Raw genomic sequence first — 24034 nt, 5'->3', positions numbered from 1 at the left:
TGTGTACAAGCAGGCTGCTCCTGGTGCATATGGAAAGGAGATGTGGAGCTTTGGGGTAGGCCTCTCCTGGTGGGGTCAGCAGCGTGGCTGGCTGGACTAGGCAGAATTAGTGTGAGCTTTTATTATTTTTTCCCCCTCTGCCTAAAGGTGGCCTGCTTTCCTGTGTTCAAAGCATGTGTATGTATCAGAGATTGCAGTGGTTGGGAAGGAGGGTGGCCTGTAAGGAATGGCTTTTCCAAAACCTGGATGGGGCTTGAGATTTGAGGTGTGCCTTCTGCCTTACGTTATGCACAAGGGTTTCTGTTGTAGCCACAGTGCTGAGATTATGGTCACTTAGCGTGTGTCTCCAGACAGCTGTTCAGTGCATCGGTGTTGGTGGAGAACCATGGGCTGAGTGTTTCTGTTTAACATGAGGCCTTTCATGTTTCTCCCCAGACAGACCAAGCTCTTCATACATAATGATATTGTTATTACCCAGTAGCTACCTGACCATACCTTGTCTGAACAGTGCTGACTGCTGATAACCATTCAGCTTCTCTTCAAACTCTTTCTTGTCAATTTATAGCTTACTAATGGGTAAAACTTACTGTTCTTACTTTTCTGGGAGCTGCCACTGTCTCTTTGTAATTTACACCAAAGGCTCAAGCAGATGTGACTAAATTGTATTTAACCCACAAATCTGAAGTCCAGAATCATTGAAGCAAATACTTTCTGAAGTGGTATTTATGACCTCAGAGTTGCACTCTTTGTAATTCTTCTTAAAAAGAGAAAAAGGTGGGGTGGGGGAAGGAACCAGTTCTGAAGCTTTTTCTTTTCTAACAATGTAATGAGCTAGAGGAGCATGTGTTTCATGGTATATGTTCTGTTTGCTCAGGTATATTAAAGTGCTTGTGGAGTTCATCTAGTGGCAAACTAAGTTAACACAAGCCTATAATGGAAATGAAAGATCTCTTACTGTGACAGAAATTCCTCCTTGTAGGGAGGTTTTATCTGGAAATTCTTGTTTCAAACAAACACCAAACTCCCTGAAAGCAATCACCATATTGCTTCATTTGTTTCCCTACTTGTGTTCAGTAAGGGTTCAGTCCAAATCTCACCTAGGTGAATCTCTGGAAGTGTTTCTGTTGATTTCAGTAGACGTGAGAACTGGTTTCTACCTGGGAACTCTAAGGTTCCAGCCAAATCATGTTCTGGGCATCATTACAGGCTCATCCGCCAGGCAAAATATACCTTTGTCTTCTGCTTGTGCCAAGCTCATCTCAGTCTTTTTTTTTTTTTCCTGCCTTGAATAAATGCTTGAATTCTAATGGTGCTCTTCCTAGAGCAGAAGACTATCACCATCTCTCTGAAATGCTCTTTGACTGCTTGGGTCTTGTCATGGGTACATACAGAATCATTCCCAGACCCTGAGAGGTCTTGTAGGACCTGATTAGACCCAGGGCTTTATTTTGTGTATTTACAGTTCTAATGAAAATGGTTCTTACACTGTACAGTTTTGTAATGTTTTGCACGAAGCTGTAAGAACAGTACTTTTTATCCCCACATCAAAATATAAGCAAGTCTTTGCCCATGTTGTTCTTGAAGTGAAGACAGGCTCGTTTACCTCAGCAGGTCTGTTGTTGCAAGAAATCTTGCCAAGTTTCGAAGACTTCTAAGTCCAAAATAATTAAGATCTGCTTTTTTGATAATTAAGACCAAGACCTAAGTCCAAAATAATTCTGGTTCAGTCCTGGTCTAAGCTTTGACTGATTCTCTCTGACTGTAATGAAAGACTTGATTTAGAGCATCAGCTAGGTCTTAAAGGCACAGTCTTCTATACTTGCTAGGGACTTGCCTAAGCTTGGGGACACCCAAACTCTCTAATCTTTTTAGATCAATTAGTCTATCTGGTTCCTACCCAAGTCTGAGAGATGTTTGCCTCTTTGGGCATACAGTTCTTAGCCTTGTTTCTTATGCAGGCTTTGAAAGAGTTGAGAATACTCAAGTCTGGCTCCTCTGTGCTCCCATGTGCTGTACCATGGATTTTGTTTGCTTCTTAGGTGAAGTTTCCTGTTTCAGACTGGGGAATCTTCAAGTTTCTCAACCAAGTATGGAGTGGGAGAGGATTAGAAAGAGTGACTATAGTTCAGGTTTAAGTCTGTCTAATTCTCTGTAGGTTTGAGAAAAATATTCAATATTAAATTGTCACTAGAGCATTCTACCCTTCCACAGGGTTTCAGCTCATCCAGAGCACCACACTTGCTGTCCTCTTTCCTCTGTGGAAGAGGACATCCTTGCTGTCCTCTTAGGGATATTCCAGTAGCTGCTCTCAGATAGTTATTCCTCCTGGAAGATGGTAGCTTTCTTTAGCAAAAGGTGCTATCCTTTGAATGCAAGAAGCTATCTCTGGCCACTATGTTGTCTACTTCCTAGAGTAGTTAATGAACTTAACAGTGAAAACCTCAAACTTACAAACACTGTCTTGGGATGTAGAGCCCATGCCAGTGTTATTATGCAGGGCAATTACTTAGTCAATTTTGCTTATTGACCTTCAGTCTTGGTGTTCTTCTTGTTTTAAATCCATGGCAAAATTTTCCTTATGTTTTGATGCCTTCAGGAATGTGACAGTTGTTAACTGATCTAGTTTTAGATGCATAATTTTAAATAGATAGGTTTGACCCATGGGAGACAATTTGTTAAAATAACCCTGCAGTAGATCTTTAGACCTTAGTATTTAAAAAAATAATAAAGGGAAACCTCCAGACAGGAGAAATGTTTTCCTATTACATCACAGGGGTTACAGATTGTCTGGAAGAGAGAAAGCTGTTGAAATGCAAGGGGATAACCTGCTTGATCCTGTTTATGTCAAACATCATCATTAGCTGCATCTAATCTCTATTCCTGCTGGTCTAAATGGTTCAGTGCTTCATCCTGCTACGGAAGTCTGCTTTTGCTCAAAGGTGTTGTGCCAACTTCTTCATTATTTCAAGGGCAATTCTGCATGAGTTGGGAGTGCTGTACCTCAGCCTGTTTGGATACGTTCCAGTTCTTAAAATCATTCAGAGTTCAGAATGCCGCAGTGATGCTGTGAGGTTGTGGGACCCATGTATGCCCTTCTGTATGCAACTGCGGTAGCTGCAAAGACTTGATTGAGCTTTCTACTGCAGAACCAACATGACTTTAAATTATGAGTTTTCTCCTTTTTAATGTAACCACTCTGCCGTTTATCAGTTCTGACTCCTCTGTGCATAGTTGTATCTGCTTCTGATGCTTCATTTTACTAACAATTTCTTTCTATGTGAATTTATGTTACTTGGAGACACTCAACTGGGTATTTATCTTATCAGCTGAGTTGCCTAATTTCCAAGCACTTGTGTAAATTCATTGCCGTTTGCACAGCTATCAGAAGGCACGATATGAAATGACAGTCTATACAACTGCAGTGAGAAGTATGATTTGTGGTGTTTGAGAACAACTAAAAGCTATGCTAAGTTATGTTTATTTTCATATTTTGAGTGCTTATAGGAACTGTAATTAAGAAAAAAATCCCTAAAGAACAATGGTTTGGATAGAAATGGAACTTTACTGTGCCACATTAAGAGCTGGCAATCACCCTTTGTATGGGAAGGCATATTTCAGACTTTGATCTACCATGTAAATCAAGAATAGGAAAATAATACTTTGGCTGATGATAGAGGACACTTAGTAGGAGCTCCAGCTGGGCCGGTGCAGTATGGTTTGCCTGCTGCTTCAGCCTTTGTTTAAATTGACTGTCTCTATTTGTTGTAAGCATTCAGAGCAGCTATTTACTGAACTCTTAGAAGATATTTGATATCTCTATTTGATAACTCAGAGATGTAGCATACCTGCTGACACTTTTTTCATCTGTTCTTTCATTAACGTGTATATCTTTTTATTCTATTTAAGATGAGATTATTTTATCTAAATCCATCATAAATAGATAGTGTTGTTGTCACAACCATCTAGGATACAAGAGAAGCAAGCCTCATCTCTTCCTATGAACTGGAGTTTCTTACACAGTTGTTAAACGGCTTGCTTTGCTCCCATGAAATTCTTATTATTTTGACAGCTGAAATAATTTGAGATTGTAGTTTTTAGAATAATATCTCTGATTATTTTAAGAGGGTGTTTTCTTGCACATAAATAAAATCCTGTCACAGCAGCTGTAGTTCCTCTTAAAATGCCATCTACATAGCAACATGCTCAATGTCTAATTAGCCTTGCCATGTTATTAGCAGCTCTTTAATATTCACTCAGAAATACTTGGCAGTTAAAATGTAGAATAGCTAATGTATACATATAGCTTATTTATATGCATAAAGTAGTGTAAACATGAAAAATGTAGGCTAAATGCCCAGAGAATCGTCTTTGACAGCCTGCTTTATGAAATGATGGAATTGAGCCTCCTTGCAGGCAGCCGTGGTTGTGAGGAGGTGCCCTGTGGGACAGAGGGGGCAGAGGTCTGGATTTGCTGAGCTTTGGGGTGGGTGACCGGGCACTGCTTGCTGCTGTAGTGACCTGATAGCAGTGCTCAGCTGCTTGACTTATGAAAGGGCAAGACTTGCTGCCTCTGGGTAAAAAGTGATTTATGTTTTGTCTGACCATCTGTCTGCTGGGTTGGGAAGAGTATCTGACAAGAGACAACCAGCAGTCCCTGGGGTAGAGAGCGCCTATGAAAGCAAGCAAAATTGGGAGTGGTGACTGTAGGAAAGTCTGCTGCTATTGCAGGAAAAATTTCTTCACTGAAAGGGTTGCAAAGCATTGGAACAGGCTGCCCAGGGAAGTGCTTGAGTCACCATCCCTGGGGGTATTCAGAAGACATGCAGATGTGGTGCTTAGGGATGTGGTTTAGTGGTAGACTTGGCAGTGCTACCTAGGGTAACAGTTAGGCTTGATGATCTTAGAGGTCTTTTCCAACCTAAATGGTTCTGTGATTCTCTGCAGGACACACAGCACGCTGCTCAGTGTGGTGGTGTCAAGAAGCAGGCCCTGTTCTCTGGGGAAAGTTCTCCTGTTTTATGTACATGTATCTGGTGGTATTCCTGTCCTGAGCCTGTCTTGGCTTCTTCTCAATGTCCAGTCTTCATAAGAAGTTCTTATCCTACCAAGCTTGTGCTCAACTTCACTTTGCCAAAGATCTGTTCAATCAGTGAAAAGCTGCTGTTTGTGATGAGCCTGTATCTCATTCACTTTCCTTGGAATAAAAGAAGGGAGAGCGACTAATGCTGATGAAGAATGAATTGCAGGAGTGGTATTGAAGTATTATCACAGGTGGACAACTCTGGAGAATCAACTGAGAAAAACACTTTGACAAAGCCGAACATAGAGTGGAGTGAGGATAACACTGTAAGCAGCAAAGTGGGAGAAAGAAATGAGCTTTACATCAGATCCTGATATGGAAATCCGGAAGGTTTCCAGAAAGGAAACCTTTCTGACCTCTGGGATACTGCCAGGTCTCTCCTACAGCAGCTGCTCATGGTAAGCCTTTTGCTGCCTCCAGCCAGCTACTGTCTCCTCTCCTGCAGAGTGACTGAGCTTGCAGGAGGGGAATATAACTGGAAATAGTTCCCCTCCTTTCTTGGCTCAGCGAAAAGACATTCAGATTTTCTTCTGCTGTTCTTCCTCTCATATTCTTCCTTCCCTTTCATTCCCTGTAATAGGAGCTCCAGGGGAAGAAGGATGGAAAATCTCATTGGAAATATATCCAAAGCAAAAATCGAAGTTCACAAGAATTGGGGGGGTGAGAGGGAGGAAGCTGTTACTGCAATAAAAGAAAAAATTATGGCTGGAAGTCAGAAAGGCAGCTAAGGTACAGGTAGGTGGCTGAAGCTATCTGACTTATATGGTAGCTTGACATAAAAAACTGCACTACTCATATTGAGTGAATTGAATGCATTTTTTTTTTTTAATGCATTCAGAGAAGAAAATTTCTCAAGGGTTAAGGCAAGGTAGTAAGTTCCTTACTGCCTTTAAATCTCACAACTTTTTTTCTTTGTATTTATAACCGTAAGAACAAAATGCCAGGGCTTGGTTTCTACCTTTTACTCAGCTGCTGTGACTCATGAGGTATGTTTGAATACGTTGAGCTCTATTACTTCAGTGCAACAAGCACATTCAAAGACCCCATTTTGTGCAGACTGGAAAGGCTTTGTCAGCAAAGCGCAAGGCTAACTGGTGTCCACTTAGAGAAACAAGAACAATTATAAACTCATATCATAATATTTATTAGTGAAGCCTTGGAATGCCTCTGACATAATTATTTGCTGCTTTCACTCTGGAGGCAAAATGCTGCAAATGTTCCCACACTACTGTTTGACAAGGCAAAATTGTGGCACCCACAATGCACAGATAAAAACTGTTATCCTTGCAGGCTCTGGTTGTACTGAAGCCCAGGCTTGCTGCCATCTCACTGATATATTAAATGCCAAGCAGTTGAGAAGAAACTGTTACTTCATCCATCTTTGTGACTGAATGCCCTTGCTCCCGTGTATCTTGTTTATTCATGAGTATTTGGAGACATTCCTCAGTGTGGGCTGTGCAACAGCAATTAGGTCTCCTTGGAGTTTGCCTCCTGTCCACTTAGCTCATTAAATGTTGCCTTTGCATTTAAGGTGATGCTGTTTATTACTTAGTTTACGGTAACCTGTTTTAGAAAAAGTGTAGGAACTATAATGAGAAGAACAAGTACAAAGAGGTGGATGTGCAAGAGGTAAGGGGAAAAGGATTGCATGAGCATCTGTTGAAATACATTCAAAGAAATGGGAGGGGGGGGAAAGAGGGATATGTATTGCTGGGAAGGCATGGGAGGAAGCCAAAACCAACCTTCTAAAATAGGAAAGTTGAGATGGTGGAAAAAATGTGGATTCCTTTGTTAGAATGTAACCTATTTGTCGGCAGTTTCATTCTTGGGTGGCGAGACATGGCTGATACTGGTTAGAGGGAACAAGAGGGGGAATGGGCTGTAATGGCTAGGCTTAGAGCAAAGGAGGCTGGTTCCCATTCTGGTTAGCCCCTGTGATAACACCGGGAGCCCACTGGTTTTCCATCCTTTCCCATCCCTCAATATAACCAGTGGCCCCAGTCAATCATGCATGGAGAGGACTAATAGGCTTTGCTTCAATGTAAACTGTTGTGACTCCCTCTAGAAGCATTAGCAGGTTTGTAGTATGCAAGATGAGATATTTATTTATTCTTTCATCTGATTCTTATTTCCAGCTGTTTTGGGAAACCTAAATACCATTAAATAGTTGAGAGTCAAAATACCACCCACAAATTCCAGCATAGTTAGTGGAGGCCTAAGGGCTTACTACTGGAAAAAATGATAGGAGTGCACCAAGAGCGTCAGGCAGGCGAGGAATTAAAATACCCAGATTGCATGGAATTCCAAGTTATTTGCCTCTGAAGTTTAAAATCAGCTTACAAGTATGCAGAAGTACTTGGTCCCCATTTCTGATAGATACTGAGGTAAGCTGGATGCCTGGTTTATATGAAGGACAGCAATAGTCCTGCTGTTTCTCTGGTGCTCTGTGGGTATTTGGTGTTTAAAGAGTATTAGGATAAAGAATGCAGGATAAAGCGTACCCATTGGAAGGCATCAGGTAGGCTGGGGGGCCTTCATCGCAGCATATATGCTGAGTGCCATCAAAGCATGACGAAGTAGAAAATCTTCACCTACTTACGGATCCTCTACCCCCATATCTAGTATGTCAGTATGTTCCAACAATGCTGGCTTTGGCACGATGAATACCATCATGGCACACTTGTTCTTTTTCTTGAGTTAACCATCTGGGTTGGATTCTGACTTTGGTTACAAGGATTTAGGTGGTGTATATGATCGGTAAAATCCAGCTGAGAGGCAGGATGAATATTACATTTAACGGAAAAAAATATATGCCTAAGTGTAACCATAGAGAAGCCAAAATTTGTCAGTTATGGAATCTTGATAGATGAGGCTGATTAATGCTGTGAAAATGGGGTGAGTTTTTTGTAAACAAAGATGTGAAAACATCTTGCCATAAAAATAGCAACCACTGTTATTCTGGTGCAGACAAAACCGATGCCAAATCAACATCAAGCAGAAAAAGAACAAAATGCATTTTCAGAAAACAGTTGAATAGAAATGAAAGTTTATGCAACCAATAAAAAGTGTGACTCATCTGTACTTCTTCCACCCCAACTGTGGATTGATGTTCCAAAAACCTTTCCCAGAGTTAGTATGTAGAGGATGTTTATAAGCTTAAAACTTAAGAGCAGGCGGCTCATGCCTAGAGGGGTTTGTTCTTTCATCCTGCTGGATGTGTTATCCACAAAGAGGATGACCATCCAGATCAAGTGGTCTGTAATGGGTCTGTGAAGATTTCTGGCGTGAGACCTGGCTGAAGTCTCTCTCTTCTGATGGCATGGGGTTTACTAGTGTGTATAGGAAGTAATGGTGGTGCAGGGCATCTGTGGGCTGACTGCACCATGCAGCCCTGCCTGCCACCAGAATAAACCATGCAGCCTGCCAGGCAGGAGAGGGCTGTGCATTGCTGGGCTGCAACTTGCTCATCATCATTTCACTCTACTTCCTGCTGCTCTCAGTGGAATTGGTGTGCTTGTGGCCATGTGCAACCATCAGTAGGGAATATATTGATTATTCAAAGCTGGTTTTTGTCTCTTATCCTTCCATTTCCTAAGACAAAGAACTAGTGTAGTAGCCACTTCCCCAGCTCCTGATAAATTGCAGGTCACTTGCTAAAATGGCTTTCTCCAGTTATAATGCAAAAACAGTTTTTTTTTACATTTACTTAATATTGAAAATTATGTAATTATTCATCATAGAATGCTTCTTTTGAATCGTTAAACCACCAGGTGTTACAGTGCAAAAGAAAATGATCACATCTGATACCATGCTTCCAGGATACTTGTTTTAATGCAGAGATGCATATAAGATTTTTCTTTGTTGGAAACATGAAATATTGGAGGGTAAGAGGTTTGTTTCACTGATTCAGATAATAACAAAAGGATATTGAAGTAATTGCTCCTAACAGATTAGATCACCAAGAAGTAGTGATAAGCCCTTGGCTCATGGAGGTTCTTCATTCTGATATAAACTGGAGAAAGAAAATGATCTCTTTTTATTATGAACAAAACTGTTTTCAGTTGGTGAGGCTTCTAGTTCACTGCAGAAGGAGCCAAAGCAGTGCATCAGCTCAATGGAATGATAACCGCACAGTTATTCCCCTTTGGGAACACTGATACGTGGAGATGAAACTTGGGTTTGGCAAAACTCAGTTATTCGTGTCATTGTGTTGTGGTATCCTTATGCATGTACTCTGACATAATTTGTTTATTTAATGATGGCCTTTTTAGAAAGAGAAGACATCAATTTTTCTTGAGTGCTGTTTTGTTTTTTTTTTCAGTGCAAGCGAGAGAAACCTTTCTTCTTTTGCATGCTTTTTACTGTGAGCATAATCCTCTCTAAAACCATTAGCACAATGAATTAGGCATACCTATGACATCTGCCTCTGGCCAGATCAGGAGTTCTGATCTACAGGTATCTAGAAAGGTAAAATCAGCAAATACAAAAGCTTTGGGCAGATGTCATTGATGCTAGTTTCTTAAGTTCCTTGGTTAGAAGACTATGTGGCTTGAAAGAGCAAGAAAGTTTGGGGAACTTTACAAAAACAGAGCCAAAATAAAGAAATTCAGTCCAACTGAGGCAAGGCTTGATAGGTAATCTGTTCACACGGCAGGTGTATTTTATCTAAACCACATAAATATTTTATATAATCCTTTGTAGAATTACTGCATACTCATGTGTATAAAAAAAACACACCTCATGAATCATTTACACAAAATAGATAATAGAGAATGGGAAAAGAAGTGGATTAACAATTTCATATGCAGAACTCAGCAGGTTAACTGGTGATTTATTGAGAAGTGACTTTTCTTGCTGGTGGAAAATACTTCTCCCATAAGATCCATCCAGTGCTCAGTGTGGAGCAAAAGAAATAGCATTAAGATGGGTTGAAAGGGGAGTCAAAGTGCAGCTGCAGAGGTTATACCAAGTGTTACCTCTACAGATCTGGAAGAGTGTTTTATATTGTTTTTGAACATGTAATAGAACTGATATCTCAGCATCAGGCCTACTGTGTGTAAGAAGAGTAACTTTTGTGAAGAAGTTACCTAGAAGCTACCTTGTGAAGAAGCAGTCTTCTATCCTTTTTTTCTGACTGTATTGGCTTGAAAATTCCTGGGAGAAGTGTATTTCGGTAACTAAGCTAAATCAAATTGATCAAATCGTGTGTGTGTGTTCTTCCCAAATATATTGTATCCTATCTAAGTTACTTGACTTTCTAGTTGAATTCATTCCAGGTGGTGGAATTTTATGAAATGAATGTTGAATTTCTAGGGTTTGTGGGGTTTCTGTACCAAATTCTTATGTAGCTTTTGGCACCAGTTAGTTCTAGTGTGGCTGTGATCCTGAAGTTGTGCCAGATTTGCTGGGTCTTTAAAAATAGCTCTAGCAATTGAGTGGCCAGGCTGTTGTGGAGCACTCTGATAGAAGCTCTCCATGCCACAGAGCTCTTACTCTCCTTCCACCCCACACAAGAAGATGCCAGGTCTGAGCTACTGTTACGTGTTATATTGGAAAGTAGCATATGTTGAGTCACCACAACAACTGATTATATAAACACTTTGCTACTGAGTTTGTCTTAATTTAGTATTCCCCCTACACCTTGCCCCAAAATGGGCTTTCTGATGCTGCAGCAGAATAAGCTGATCCATTGCAGTTGCAAGTGATGTGAAGAACACTCCTTGAGCCTGCTTTTATTTTGTCCCTGAGGAAAGTCCAGCATATGGAAAGTTCTCAAACTGTGATATAATACTAATGTTGTAAAGGATCGCAAGTGTATCTAAGTTAACAAAACAACAAGGTTTTCTGTAATGGCTGGAAACTAGATAAACACATCAAAAATGTATTCAGGATCTTTCCTTTTGAATACTGAAGTTACCTGGTGGAGGAAGAGGGCTATAATCCTAGCTTGCTTGCTTGCGACCTTTCAGAAGCCAGGCTACTTGTGCTGAGGGAAGGGCAATAGGGTGTCTGAGGTGTGACTGAGTTAAGGACTACCAATTTTCCCCTTGGCAGATAGATTTCAAAGGTTCACAGGTCTTTTTCTCTGGTTATGCACAGCTGTGCCCCTTCTTCTTTCATCCTTCCCACAGTAAGAACAGCTTAACCTCGGATTTGAGCTCCTTATTCCTGGAGGTGAAATACAATTTTGCCTGTACTGCTGAGAAGTCCTGAGGCAGGTAGGTTTATAGTCAGGCCTTGCATGGCTCTACAGGTGTAGGGAGCATCTCATAGACCTTGTTCAGTCTCTGTGGGTCTGATACACATTTTTCAGGAAAAAGCTCAGTGTTTACTCTCATCAGAAATAAAACCTGAAGCTTTTTCCTGAATGTTTTTGCAGACATGGCTAATAATCTCTCAACACTCTTCCTTGTAGGGGTTCCTTTGGAGGCATTTCTTAGGTATTAATGATGGAGTTTGCAGAAGATGTTGCAATTGGAGAGGAATGGAATCAAGCTCTGTGAAGTCCTGTTCTTTTCTGTTAAGACCTGAAAAAAACAATTCTCAGACTGTAAGTGAGAAGGGTAGTCAATGATTTGAAATATTGCTCCTGGGAAGGAAAAAAGTAAACAGTTTCACAAATGGGCATAGGAATATAAGCAGTGACTGCACTGTTAGAGCCTGAAGTTGTTTTCAACTTGTTGCTTTTTTTATTGAGGAAATGTTGTTCTAACTCTAGTGCTGCCTGTCCAGGGAAGCGTAACCCAATAGCATCTGGTCCTTTGCTGTGTACAGTCAGCGATCACTTTATAGCAATGATTTCCTTGGAAAAAATATGCAGCTGTAAACCGCAGATTATTTAGACCAAAATAATGGAGACCTTTCCACTAATCATGCACACATCACAACTGCCTTTTTTTAGCTTGTCATAACAGAGGATCTGCCACATATGAGTTGGTTTCATTTCATGTTTCTGAAGTTTTGTCTAGATAAGGGGGGAGAAAAAAATTGATAGACTCTAAAAGGTATTTGCAATAATTCCCATTTTCTATGTTCATTCCCTTTCCTTTAAAACTTCCTCAGTTTCATTTGTGAAGTCTTTGGAGAATTAAAACTAGAAAGGTGAACCAATTCTTTTTTTTTCTTGATGGACTTTGCTCTGGCTGAATTTGTTCTGACTCTGCTGTCATGTAGGCCATTACGTGGGCTGTTGACTCCTTTGGTAATCCTGAACCAATTTGAATGCACCTGAGTAGGAAAACAGACCATCTCAGGATGGACAGCAGCCAGTGATAGTATGCTCTGTGGTAGTTCTTGAAATGAGCAGATGCCTGGAGGGACCCTGGGCAGCACTGAGCACTTCTGTGGGCAATGCAGGGGCTTCATTAAAATATATTTGATGCTTCATACAAAACTGAAGTTTGCTGACCTCTTTAAAAACCTGGAGCCTTTCAGGTTCCCTGTAGGAATCCTTTTTCAGAAAGTAATCCATTGCTGCATTCCGTGTGCTTCAGCCTCAGTACCAAGACTCTGGAAGTAGATGACTAATTTTTTTTTTTTTCAATAATTCTTACCACTTTCATTGTTGTCAGGGCAATGGAAGAAGTAACCTCATTCATTCTCCTCTAGGTTGTACCAGTCATTTCAAGTACTTCAGTCAATAGGGACTGGGACTCTGCAGTCCTAACAGAACTAAACCCAGAGACGATGCCCTTGCTTTTATCCTTAACTTCTAAGAGGTCTGCCTAAAGTAATCTGCAAGCTTCTGGAGTGTGTTGAATTCAAGTTGTAAGTAACTGACACTATACACACAATTATGGGAACTACAGAAAGCACATGTAATATTCACATATTCCCCATATACCTGTTAAAACACTTCCTCTAGTCAAGATCAGCATGCTCATAAATTTAAGAAAAGGCTTTTTTTTTAACCATAGAGGAACTAGTGTGTTCAGTGGTGCTTTTATACTCTACTTCCATGACTTGTCAGCCCTGTCTGGGTTGATTTGCAAAGAGCAGCTCATGAGCTGGGGACCTATTTTCTACTGAATGAGGCATACTAAATAAAATAAATACTGAGCCTCTTTGTTGTGAACTCTGAAAATAGAAGTTTGCTTTTGAACTCCAACTGGAACACTCAGTGAAGCTCTGTATTAAATTCCCATCCAGAAAAAAATAATTGAAGCTCCAGCAAGCATAAATCTAAGTGTAGGATATAAATCCCTGGTTTTGAGGCAAATTGATGTTGTTCCAGTTCAGACTGAAGGACTTCTGACTTAAACTCCCCTTGAGTGTCACTTTCTGGTGAGCTGGAAAGATGAGCAAGCAACAGAGATTACAGGGTGGACAAAAGTGCTAGGAAATGTCAAATAGGAAAAGGTGGTGCCATTGAACAAGTGGCTGACCTGTTTATTAACATCTGGATGCTGTTTGTGAAGAGTTGGAATGACGGCTGATGGGAGTTGGGAAGGGAAAGCAATGAGAGGCGTTGCTTTTTGCATGTCTTCGTGCAGGCTGAAGCAGCGCTTGACTGAACTGGTGCATTTTACAATACCTGAAGCAGCAACAGAACAGCCATAAAATGCATGCTGTCGGAAAAGGGTGATGGGGCTCTGGACTTTTCTCTTTTTGAAGTGAGATGGAACATTACTTAGCACAAGACTATGCTGAACATTATGTAGTCTGTCTTATGGGAGGAAAACACCCATTCCTTCCAAAGGCTTCTCTGGACTTGGGCATCCATTTCAGCATATGAGTCAATATTTTTTTTGTTTCCTACTTGATAAAAACAAGCAATTAAAAACGTTGAGAAATGAGGTCACTACAAGCAGAACAATTGCTAATACTCCTAGCCAAAGGTCACAAGCAAGGTGAGGTACTAGCAGATGCACAGACATCAACGCTTACTTGAGTGCAAAACACAGACAAGAAGAAAGCTTGGCAAGATGAAATCCCTAAGGAGTATCTCATTCTGTTACTGTTTGTTTCTGTGCAAAGCAAAGTCAGAAAACCATTGACGTCTCTAGAGTTGGATGTTTTGTTGACCAGGGAGTCGGTCACTTGACAGGAGATCACAAAGAGCTGGCTCTAAGGACATCAAATTCTGTGTAACTCTATAGTAACAAAAAAAAAAGTTCATGAAGCCTGACTCTAGACATGCATTTGACATGCATTCACTGCAAGCCTTTCCAAAAGCAAAACTACATGAACATAAAATTCCTCTGTCAAACCACAGTTTGGTGTTAACTGCTCTTATGCTGGTTGCCTTGTCTTACCAGTTAGAAATACCTTTTGCTGATGGGTGCAATCCAGGCCACACTGAAATCAATGAAACTTCTGTGTTTCAGAAGGGCCAGGATTTTACTCTATATACTCTCAATGCAGATTAGACTGTGATGTTGCCTTTTTAATAACTTTTGTTCCTTGAATCAACAGTAGTTTTGCCTATAAATTATTGCTGAGAAGAGAAAGCCCTGGGGGGGACCTTATAGCAGCCTTTCAGTACCTAAAGAAGGACCTACAGGAAAGCTGGGCTCTTTGTCAGGGGGTGTAGTGATAGGACAAGGGGGAATGTCTTTAAACTGAAAGAGGGGAGGTTTAGATTAGCTATAAGGATGACTTTTTTTTTTTTTTTTTTTTTTTTTACTAATGAGGGCAATGAAGCACTGGTACGGGCTGCCAAGAGAAGCTCTGGATGCTCCATCCACAGAAGTGTTCAAAGCCAGGCTGGATGGGGCTTTGAGCAACCTGATCTAGCAGGAGGTGTCCTTGCCCATGGCAGGGCATTGAAACCAGTTGATCTTTAAGGTCCCTTCCAACCCAAACCATTCTATGACTCTATGATCATGAGCTCAAAATAAGACTGCAGTATGCATAAAGAAAATAGGGAAAACCATGAATTCTAAAAGCCAAATGTAAAAGGCTTTTATATGCCTATAACCTGCAAGGTGTGTTTTCTTCTTTTATTATTTATGTGACCATAGCTTATACTAATATTTGTTTCCTTTCCCAACTCCTCCTGCCATCTGCATGATAGACTGGCTTCCTTATGGTACTTCCTTTTAGTAGTTTTAGTAGTTATGCCTGTGAACAGGATATGATAGCAGTCACCTTGACGTCAGTCAAGAATGTCAAGGTTGCAAAGCTCTGTTTTAATAGATAAAACCCAGGAAATGGAAAGCATCTTTCCAGATCAGAACGTGGTGTCTCTTCTGTGTAACATGATGCCTTTCTTATCCTTCTCAAAAATGCAGGTTAGTGCCCAAAATGACTATTTAAAGGGCAATGCTAAATCATCACTTTCTAAATACGTATGCACAGCAAGCAACAAAGTTGTTTACAAAATATGGCTGCAGGTTTTGATTTCTATTATGAGCAGTTCTAGATCTCACTGTGGCATATTGCTGAGGAAAAAATGTATTTCATACAGTAGGCTTTATTGTGATAAACTGCATGGCATTGTACGGGGGAGGAATGTAAAAGGATGCTCCTTCTGAAAGAGGTGCTTTAATTTTTGAGGATGTTTTAAGTGAAGTGATCTTTTTCTCCTTTTCTCTATTTCTTCTTTCCAGATTTAAGAGAGTTGTATAAATATGAGTGATAATATGAGTAATCTCTGCAATTGTCTTTTATATCTTTCTCTGTTCCTGGTCAACAATCCTTTCAGGAGCAATAAAATACATAATAGGCAGAGGGAATTACCACAGAGTCAAAAATATCGACCTCATTGCCCAAGACGTTATGCACAATCATTTGGCTATTGCTTACCCTCTACCATTTTGCTCTTTTTGGATGTAAGGCATATAGCTGTTATGCAGATAACATATATTTAACACTTCACTCTACAATGGGTGCAGTTTGCTTGTTTTTATTCAGAGCATGATTCATTTGGTGCTTTATGAGGTTTTGGTGCGTGACTTGTGCATATGGTCTCATGAATTACAACCCTGCAGGAATGTTGTCTATTATTAGCTCTGCATAGTAGACGCTGACTCCCTGGGAGGCTGCTGTGATAAAGAGCCTTATCACAGAAAGGTCATGTGCTATTTCTATTAACTCTGATGTAATTGAAAAAAAGGCGAAAACCTAATAAACTGAGGATGAGACTAGAGCTGGGACTTAATCTTGTCCCTGACAGTAACTCCTCCAATAGTCTTGCAAGGATTCACAGGCCCAGATCCCGTAAAATGTTTTAGTACTTAAAAGCCCACCAAAATTGGACTAAATGAAATCAAAAAGCATTTGGTACCTGAATCCTTTTTGAGTATCTCATTTTCTAAGCGATATCTATGGATTCAATGGCATTTAACATCCATAGAAACACTGTTAGAATCAACCTATACATGTAGTGTTTTTAAGGTACCTTAAAAATAGTCCCTTTCAGTGCCAGATATTGATGTTAAATTTTAATTCCCATCTTATATTTACTGGAATTTCCTAAAAATAAAAATTGAAGTTCAATGATTTAATCTGTTTGGAGATGAAGTGCAAGCAAGCACAAGTCATCAAGAAATACACAGGAGAAAAAAAGTGGGCCTGTAGATTCCAGGTTGGTTTCTCTGACTCAGGCCGATGTCTTCCAAGTGTATTTTAGACCTTTTATTTAAACATGTATTTACATCCACATTTGCATTGAGCTCTACTTGTTGGCTTAGAAACTCTGCAATTAAAATGTTACAGAATGTGCATCACTTTCACAGCAGTTTGTGGCAAGAATCCCTTGAGAAATGGTTGAGAAGATAAGCTTATTGCCATATAATAATATTTAAAGACTTAAACTGCTATCCATTATATAGAAACTTAAATTGGGCTCTGCATATTAAAATAGGCCCTGGAATATCTGCAGTCTTCCTCTTAATTTTTGAGCTAAAGCATCTGCCTAGCTTGAATCTCTCACCCTGTCCTTAACCCTTCCCCTGGAGGTATTTGCTTGTCATTGCCATTTGTGCATTGTTTTTATCCTACCATAACATCCTGACAACCATACCTGCACTCACTTAGCTCTGATTCCATGCTCTTTAACGCTTTCTTCCAGCCGTGATAGCCCAACACTTCTATGGTGTTCCCATGGAGAAGAATTATTATCTTAGTCTTGAAATCCTGAGTGGGAATTAGAGTTGTGCCACCTGTTTGGAGAATACCTGAAGTACTGTATGCTCCAGGAAGGCTGCTGTGCAGCCTTCTGTGGAGCTGCTGGTTACTGGATGTTGGCTGCCTGCTCGGTGCCTCTCTCAGGATGCCCTTTGGAGGTTGTATGTACCCCTGAAAGCAGACTGTGTGAGCATCTTGTAAATTTTTTTGCCCTCTCACCAGTCTGACTCCAAAGTCTTTCCACTCAATAGTCAATATTAGGTCTGGTCTCTGTTACTCATCACACAAGCCAAGCTGTTTGTTGCTTTGTGCAACATAAAAATAACCTTAATCCCAGAATCAGAGAAAATCTGAAGGAGCAGAGTAAGGCTTTGTGTTAGCCCATGCGGTGTTTGGTAGTGCCATCTTTCTTGCGTTTTGTTGTTCTGGCATGAAGTGTCCAAAACTAGTCCCCGGACTATGGACCTTGCAGGCAGAGGTGGGCCACAGAAGCCTTCCCAATGGTCGGCATGGCTTGGCTTTCAGCTTGATTTCCTTTTGCAAAGGACAAAGAAGGATGAAAGCTGAAAATATGCTTAGACCTGACACAAGTACAGATGTGAATGGGGGATGTATTGATGCCTGTGTGTCTGTAAATGTTGTGCACACTGTGCTCCTCTCAGGTAGGTAGCCATACAGCTATCGCTTCCTTCAATGTTTGTGTATAGTTTTGATGTTTGGGCTTATTTTCATGCACTGAAAATACAAAGCTCATGGACTCTAGAGAGAACTCTGAATTGCAGGTCAGCCATGAGGAATGCCTTTCCATTTGTTTATTCTGTAGTTGTTCCAGTCAGTATGAAGACATCATAGTCCAGGAAAATGTCCTAATGCATTTGTGTGATATGATACTGGCTAAGGATGGGAGTAATCTACAGCAACACATTAGTTTTAGCCAGAAACCAACCTTGTCTAAATATTACCATGTGATTCAAGTATCTTACCAGAAGAGTGGTTATGTATAAATCTCTTCAGAAGAGAGAATAGAGACGTTTTTGTATCTGATGTTACAGAGAAATAAGATCCCTATAAAGGAGTAAATTCCATCTGGATTCCCTTGTGGACAAAACCAATAATTTCTCTGAAACAGTTTTACATGATAGTATACTCAGACACATTTTTAACCTTATTTTTGATTACTTAATGCAGAAGAAGACAATTCATTCAAACAATTCTTTGTTTTGATATCACAGGAAAATTTTGATTTAAATAGATGATGACTCACGGATTAAAACCCCCCTGAGAAACTTCCACCTTTGTATCGCCATTGAAAATCCATATCCTACTGTTTTTTTGCCTGCTTGCTGGTGGCATGTGTTCAGTGTGTGCAGAGTGGCAGACCAGTTTAAGCTGCTGCGGCAGGTTTGCTTTGAAAGCACAGGTGGAGGGAAAGGTACAATAGAAAGGCTGAAACTGGGCACCCTGCCTCAGAGCTGTGGAGAACTGAGATTTTGCTGTGGCCCTGGGGGCAGCCATGGGAAAGTACTGAAACACAGTCCCAGCCTACGCTTTAAAATTTTTCTGGCATAGAAACATCAGTGAGCAGTGAGAGCCTTTTGCTGATGTGGCAATAGTAGTATAGCCCCAGTGCAAATGCTGGCCAAGAAAGCCATTTGCTACTGTAGCATGTTTTGCTTAAGGACTAGATACAAACCACATGGAGAGAGACATTTCTTTGGCCAACTCTTAATTGTGTTTACTGTAGGAGGAGTTGCTCGTATGGCTATAGCTTTTAAACACAGAAAGGCCAGGGACCAAGAATAAGATGTATGTCTTTCACTTTTGCTAAGGGCTGATAACGGTGTGTGAATTACAGATTAATTCATGGCTTTATGCTGAGCCAGCCCTTGGGTTAGTCTTTGCATCACCACTTAGTGCGGAGAAGTAGGACTGTTCAGTTTATAACTACCTTGGTACTGGACTGATTAAAAAGTAGTAAATGTGGTTTCAGTATATAAAATGGCTTTTCATGAGGCTCTGGGGATTAGTTTTCCCAATACAGGTATTTATTTGGTCACTCTGTAAAGTATAGTAAAAAATAGACATAAATAGGGTATGATAGGAAAGAGTAGTCATTGCTTTTATAGAAGGTTATCACCCCTTGCAAACTTACTAGATTTATTTTTCTAGAGTAGTGACTAGCATGTTTGAAAAGCTGATACAATCTGTCTGCATTTCCAAAGCAGCTTTTGCTAAACACTTGAGAAGAAACAAAGCAACTGAGCAACAACTAATTGTTCTTACAAGTTTGTAACTTAAGAAACAGGAAACAAAGGGTTGGATTCACTGGCCTAAAAATAGGCACTTTGTGCCATCTGGGATGCTCAGTGGTGTCCAAGACATCAGTACAAAGCTGACAGACGTGATCTGGGCTTTAAGGGAAGCACACGCTCATCTGCACATACAGGCTATGCCATGAACAAACTGCATGAGATGCCTTTCTTTATACACTGCCTCTCAATGGAACTGTAGGAAGATGTAATGAATTTTCATAGGGAAGGAGATCACTGCTAGAGCCAGCACTACCCAAATTATTCATGGATGGCCTGGAGAAGGGGGATAGAGAATGATTAAATGAAGCTTCAGAGGAAAAACAGCTTCCAAATGGTGAAGGAAGATCTCAGCTTATATCTAAGTGATAAAATGCCATCTGACAATGTTGACAGAAGTAGTGTGCTTTGGAGAACAGCCTTAAATTCACATATACAATGATAGGCTGTGAAGTAGATATTAGTGATCACAAAAGATCTTGGAGCCTTTTTGGACAGTTATATGAAAGTATCAGCTAAGTACCCAGGGAGGGTCAAAGTGATGAACAGATGCTGGTTCTTAGAAAAAGAGCAGGAAAATGGTAAAAACACGATGGTGCCACTGTAAGAGCTGATGGTGCATTCACATCATGAGTCCTCCATACTCAGAAAGAATGCGTAACCAGAAGATACACAAAGAAGGAAGGCAGTGATGATCAAAGGTAGAGAGACTTCTTCTCTGGGCGTGACAAAGTGGATTCAGCTCTTCAGTACAGGAAAGAAATGACCTGGAGGGGGCTATATGCTAGAGATCTATCAAAAAGTAGCGTAAAGGATAGACAGAACATTCACTCTTTTCTTCTCTCTCTACTTCTGTTATGTGATGCCCAGTGAAATAAAAGGCTTAAAAGTTCACAACGGGCAGAGGCGTTTTCTTCTATGATCTGTAGTTTAAGCTCTGGCAGCTTTTGCTGCAGAGCCCTGTAGGAACCAAAATGCTGCCGGGGTTCAAAAATTCATAGAAGAAAACGCCATTACCAGCTAGGGTACATGAGCACACGCTTCTGGTTTGAGAAGTTTTGAAGCCCCTGATTGCAGGGAGTGCATGCTGGCAGAGCACTGCTGTGTGCTTATGGTCTGACTGCGGCATCTCTTACTCGTCACCGCCCAAGGAAGGGCACTGAGCTGTGCTCTGGCCTACTATAGCTCTTCCTACCTCTCTAATCCATTGATTTTTTTTTTTTCCCTCTGAGAGAAGTGCCTCTTTGGTTCAATGGCTCCCCTGAGACTCAGGAGATAAAAACGAGAACTTGCTGTGTCTGGATGTGAATTAAGCTGAAATCAGCGGTGTCCCAATTTCCCGTTAAGCAAACCTGGTCATGTTGTGAGGTGCTGTGAGACTGCAAACAAACAATACAAACAAGTACAGGATGTTAACTCTTAGCTACTACTACATTTGTGAATGTATTCTTTTGGAGCTTTGCTAGTCCAGTCGAGAGAGATTCTCCCTTACTAGATGCATTAAAATAAAAAGTGTGATTATTTCATTACTTTTCTATGTGAGCTTTGTAATCCCTGTAGTGTTGACTGTACTATCTGCTATTAACTTCAGACACTGCGGTTCCAAACAAATTTTCTTTGTGTCTCTTTGCCCTCCAACTCTTCAGTTTCTGATGCCCTTGGGGTGTGACACAGTGTTCTCCAACTTCTAACTTGCTGAAAAATAAGCTGGTAATTATTAATCCACTTCAGAATAAAATTCTGGCTTGCATAGGTTTGGATAATTAAAATGTTTTTGATTTTATTTTTTTCCTCAAGCAGAAGATCTGTCATAGAGTCTAAATGATGAAGGAAAACGTAACTACTAAGATATAGATAAGATGTTATTAATAAACTAATGTTGTCTTCATACTGGCATGGCTTGGACTAACTAACATTGCTCTTGGAGAACAACGTTAACAAAATTCTCACTGTTATGGTTGGGTTTCTTTTCTTTTGCACATCATCTGCTTATGGCAGAGACTCAGTGGTTGGCCCTACCTACAACATATTTCCACGGGCATAAATAATTTCAACTTGTCCACTCTGAATTTTTGTGTGTTTGTGTGTGTGGGTAATTTCAACAAGTTTAAAAATTCTATTAGAGGAAGTTAAAATCCAGATTAAAGCAGGTGTCTCAAAGACCATAAATCTGTGCAAAGCCAAGCTAAAATACTTTAATCTTTTCACAGTTGTGCAGTATTTTTCTTGATCCTGGACAGTGATGGTGGAAGGCTGACATGAAAGAGACTGAGCTCACTCTATCACTGAGTGATCCTCACTTATCTGAGGTCAGAGCCCTCTAGAAGTAAATATAGATGCATCCTTTCCCTGGGGCCATATGAGGGCCAGAGCCTGTCGTGGTTTTCTATTATCCAAGCATTTTGGGGGAAGCTTCTGCCTTTCTCATACTCCTATCAATATGCTTAAAGTAGAAAGGGAACTCTCACAGGTTTAGCTTCTTCCAACAGTTTTCTTGTCTTACTTGCTACTTAAATATATTGAGTGTTTTGGCAGGGGGAGGAGGGGGTACAGCCTCAAATCTATAAATTGAGCTGGAAGAAAAACCATTGAGCTAAAGTACTTACATCTAAGTCAATCATCTCTACTACAAGTGAGAATATGGGGCCAGCATTGCATTATTGGTATCACAAACTCAGATATTGCAGAAATGATCATTTGATGCTTCCCTGCCACATTCCAGAGGATGTGAAAGTTTCTGGAGAATCTAGATTACTGGGCTTTGAAATGAGGTAGACTCAGGAAAGGTATGAGTTAAGTGTCCTCTCATGTCTGTCATGGTTGGGAGAGAAGTATTTGGAAAATCTAATGGAAACAAAATATCTGCTCTGCTGAGGATGGAAAATGTAAGTGATCAAAGTGCTATTTTCTACTTGACTGCTGTGGTCAGATTGAGACTGCTCACTAGGGAAGGTATATATTGAACAGCTTCACAGTGGCAAGAGGACTAATTATGTAGGAAGTGTCTTGGAGCAGAACGAAGTTGCAAACACCCTTGCTGTGCCATCACCCGCACTACAGAGAAGACCAGAAGCCTGACCTGTTTCTCAGCATTGTTTCTCTTTCTTAATTAAAACTTGCTTCCATTCCAAAACATGGGGAGAAAAACAAAAGTAATCATAATGAAGAAATAACACCTGCAGACACCGCTTGCTGTTGTGGTCTTGTGCAGAAGACAAGGCCTTGGTGGCACTATCAGAGTCCCATTGGCCATGGCCACCTAGCACAGGGTATTTGTCCAGGCCTAGGCCTGACCTTTCCTATGGCTTGGGACTCCCAGCCCTGGGATGCCTTGGCCTGTCCTTGGTGGATCAGTGTCAGTGCAGGTGGTCTTCTTAAGGCTATGTTCCAGGCTAATCTCTCTGACATGCTTTGGAGACATCACACAATGTGTCTCCCCTGGGCTTTGCTTTAGTACTGACAAGTTGGAATTCCAAGTTCATCCCTGGTATTTCCCTGGCACACCTAGTAAGGTTATGGCATGTTGGGATATAAGGCATTTCGGCCTGAACATGGGTAAAATGTCTTTGGTAGAGGAAGTCCAAGTATTTGTTGTTGAGGGGAGTCAGTAAATTAACAGATCATCCTGTGCTGGCACAGGCCATCACTAAATCTCTACGTTGAGTCTGGATATGGCAGTTTTCCATTAACTTTATTTCCCAGAAAGTTCATACAGGAGGGCTCAAACCTATTTTTCTTCTGTCTCAAAGGCTCCTAACTGCTATGGTTCTAGCTCTCACCTTGTGTTCTCCTGTTTAACTCCTTCCAGTTTGCACAGTGGAAAGTTAGTGGTTTATTGTGCCTTCATAGTCAAATGCTGTTTCTGTGATTCTATAGCAACTAAAATCCTTGTAGAGAATGTGGAAAACTTATGTCCATTTTTGACAAATATCTGTCACTTGGTTTGCCTACTTATTCCCTCGTTACTGCCTACGTAGCCTTCAGTTCTGCCCTGGAAAGAAATGGAAAACGCACAGAGGCAGAAGAAAGCCCACTCGTTAGTGCTGACATTTAGGAGCTGGGGGTGTATTACACAATTTGTCAGCTTTGGGGGGAGCAGCTTATGACACTTCTGCTTCCCTCAGCCTCTTGTTCTCGTCTCTGCCCTGTGCTGCTTCATCCCTGCTTCTCAGTTTTACCAATAAGATTTATTTTTATTTTTTAATCCTCATGCTTTGCCTGTGAAGGGTTGGCAGATAAAGAGCTTGTATCTATGCTCAGATGCCAAATAAAGAGTGCTGGGCCCAACAAGCTTAAGTGTATGGATTCGGTGGTGCAATGCAAGATAACAAAATGTTTGCTCAGAGCTCAATTAGCTGCCTTGAGCTAACCGTGCCAAGCTCTGTCCATACACACGTTCCTGGTGATCCTTCACCAAAATGCACAGAACTGCACATACCCAGAGAAAACCTACTATCAAATGGGAAGGTGATGGGTGAAATGCTTGGTTGGAATGGTTAGCAGGTCACCCAGTAGGTAGGTGTCCCCGTAGTGATGTTGGTTGTGTTGTCCTATTGGTAGGCACTACTTGAAGCCA

General features: G+C 40.8%; 1 long non-coding RNA gene across 4 annotated transcripts in view; it reads left to right on the top strand.

The window, feature by feature from the left end:
- The window catches only part of LOC137852512 (uncharacterized), a 48962-nt gene that overhangs the window by 6528 nt on the left and 18400 nt on the right, over positions 1 to 24034 (top strand). For 3 of the 4 annotated variants that reach the window (XR_011093898.1, XR_011093896.1, XR_011093895.1), the window contains exon 2: positions 11496 to 11630. This is a non-coding gene — a long non-coding RNA (uncharacterized lncRNA). Of the gene's footprint in view, positions 1 to 11495; positions 11631 to 12688; positions 12848 to 24034 lie in introns of all 4 variants that reach the window. The other variant, XR_011093897.1, reaches the window with a different exon arrangement.

Source organism: Anas acuta, chromosome 2 (genome assembly GCF_963932015.1).
Source record: "Anas acuta chromosome 2, bAnaAcu1.1, whole genome shotgun sequence".
Taxonomy (NCBI): domain Eukaryota; kingdom Metazoa; phylum Chordata; class Aves; order Anseriformes; family Anatidae; genus Anas; species Anas acuta.
This window is presented reverse-complemented; position numbering and strand designations above follow the sequence as displayed.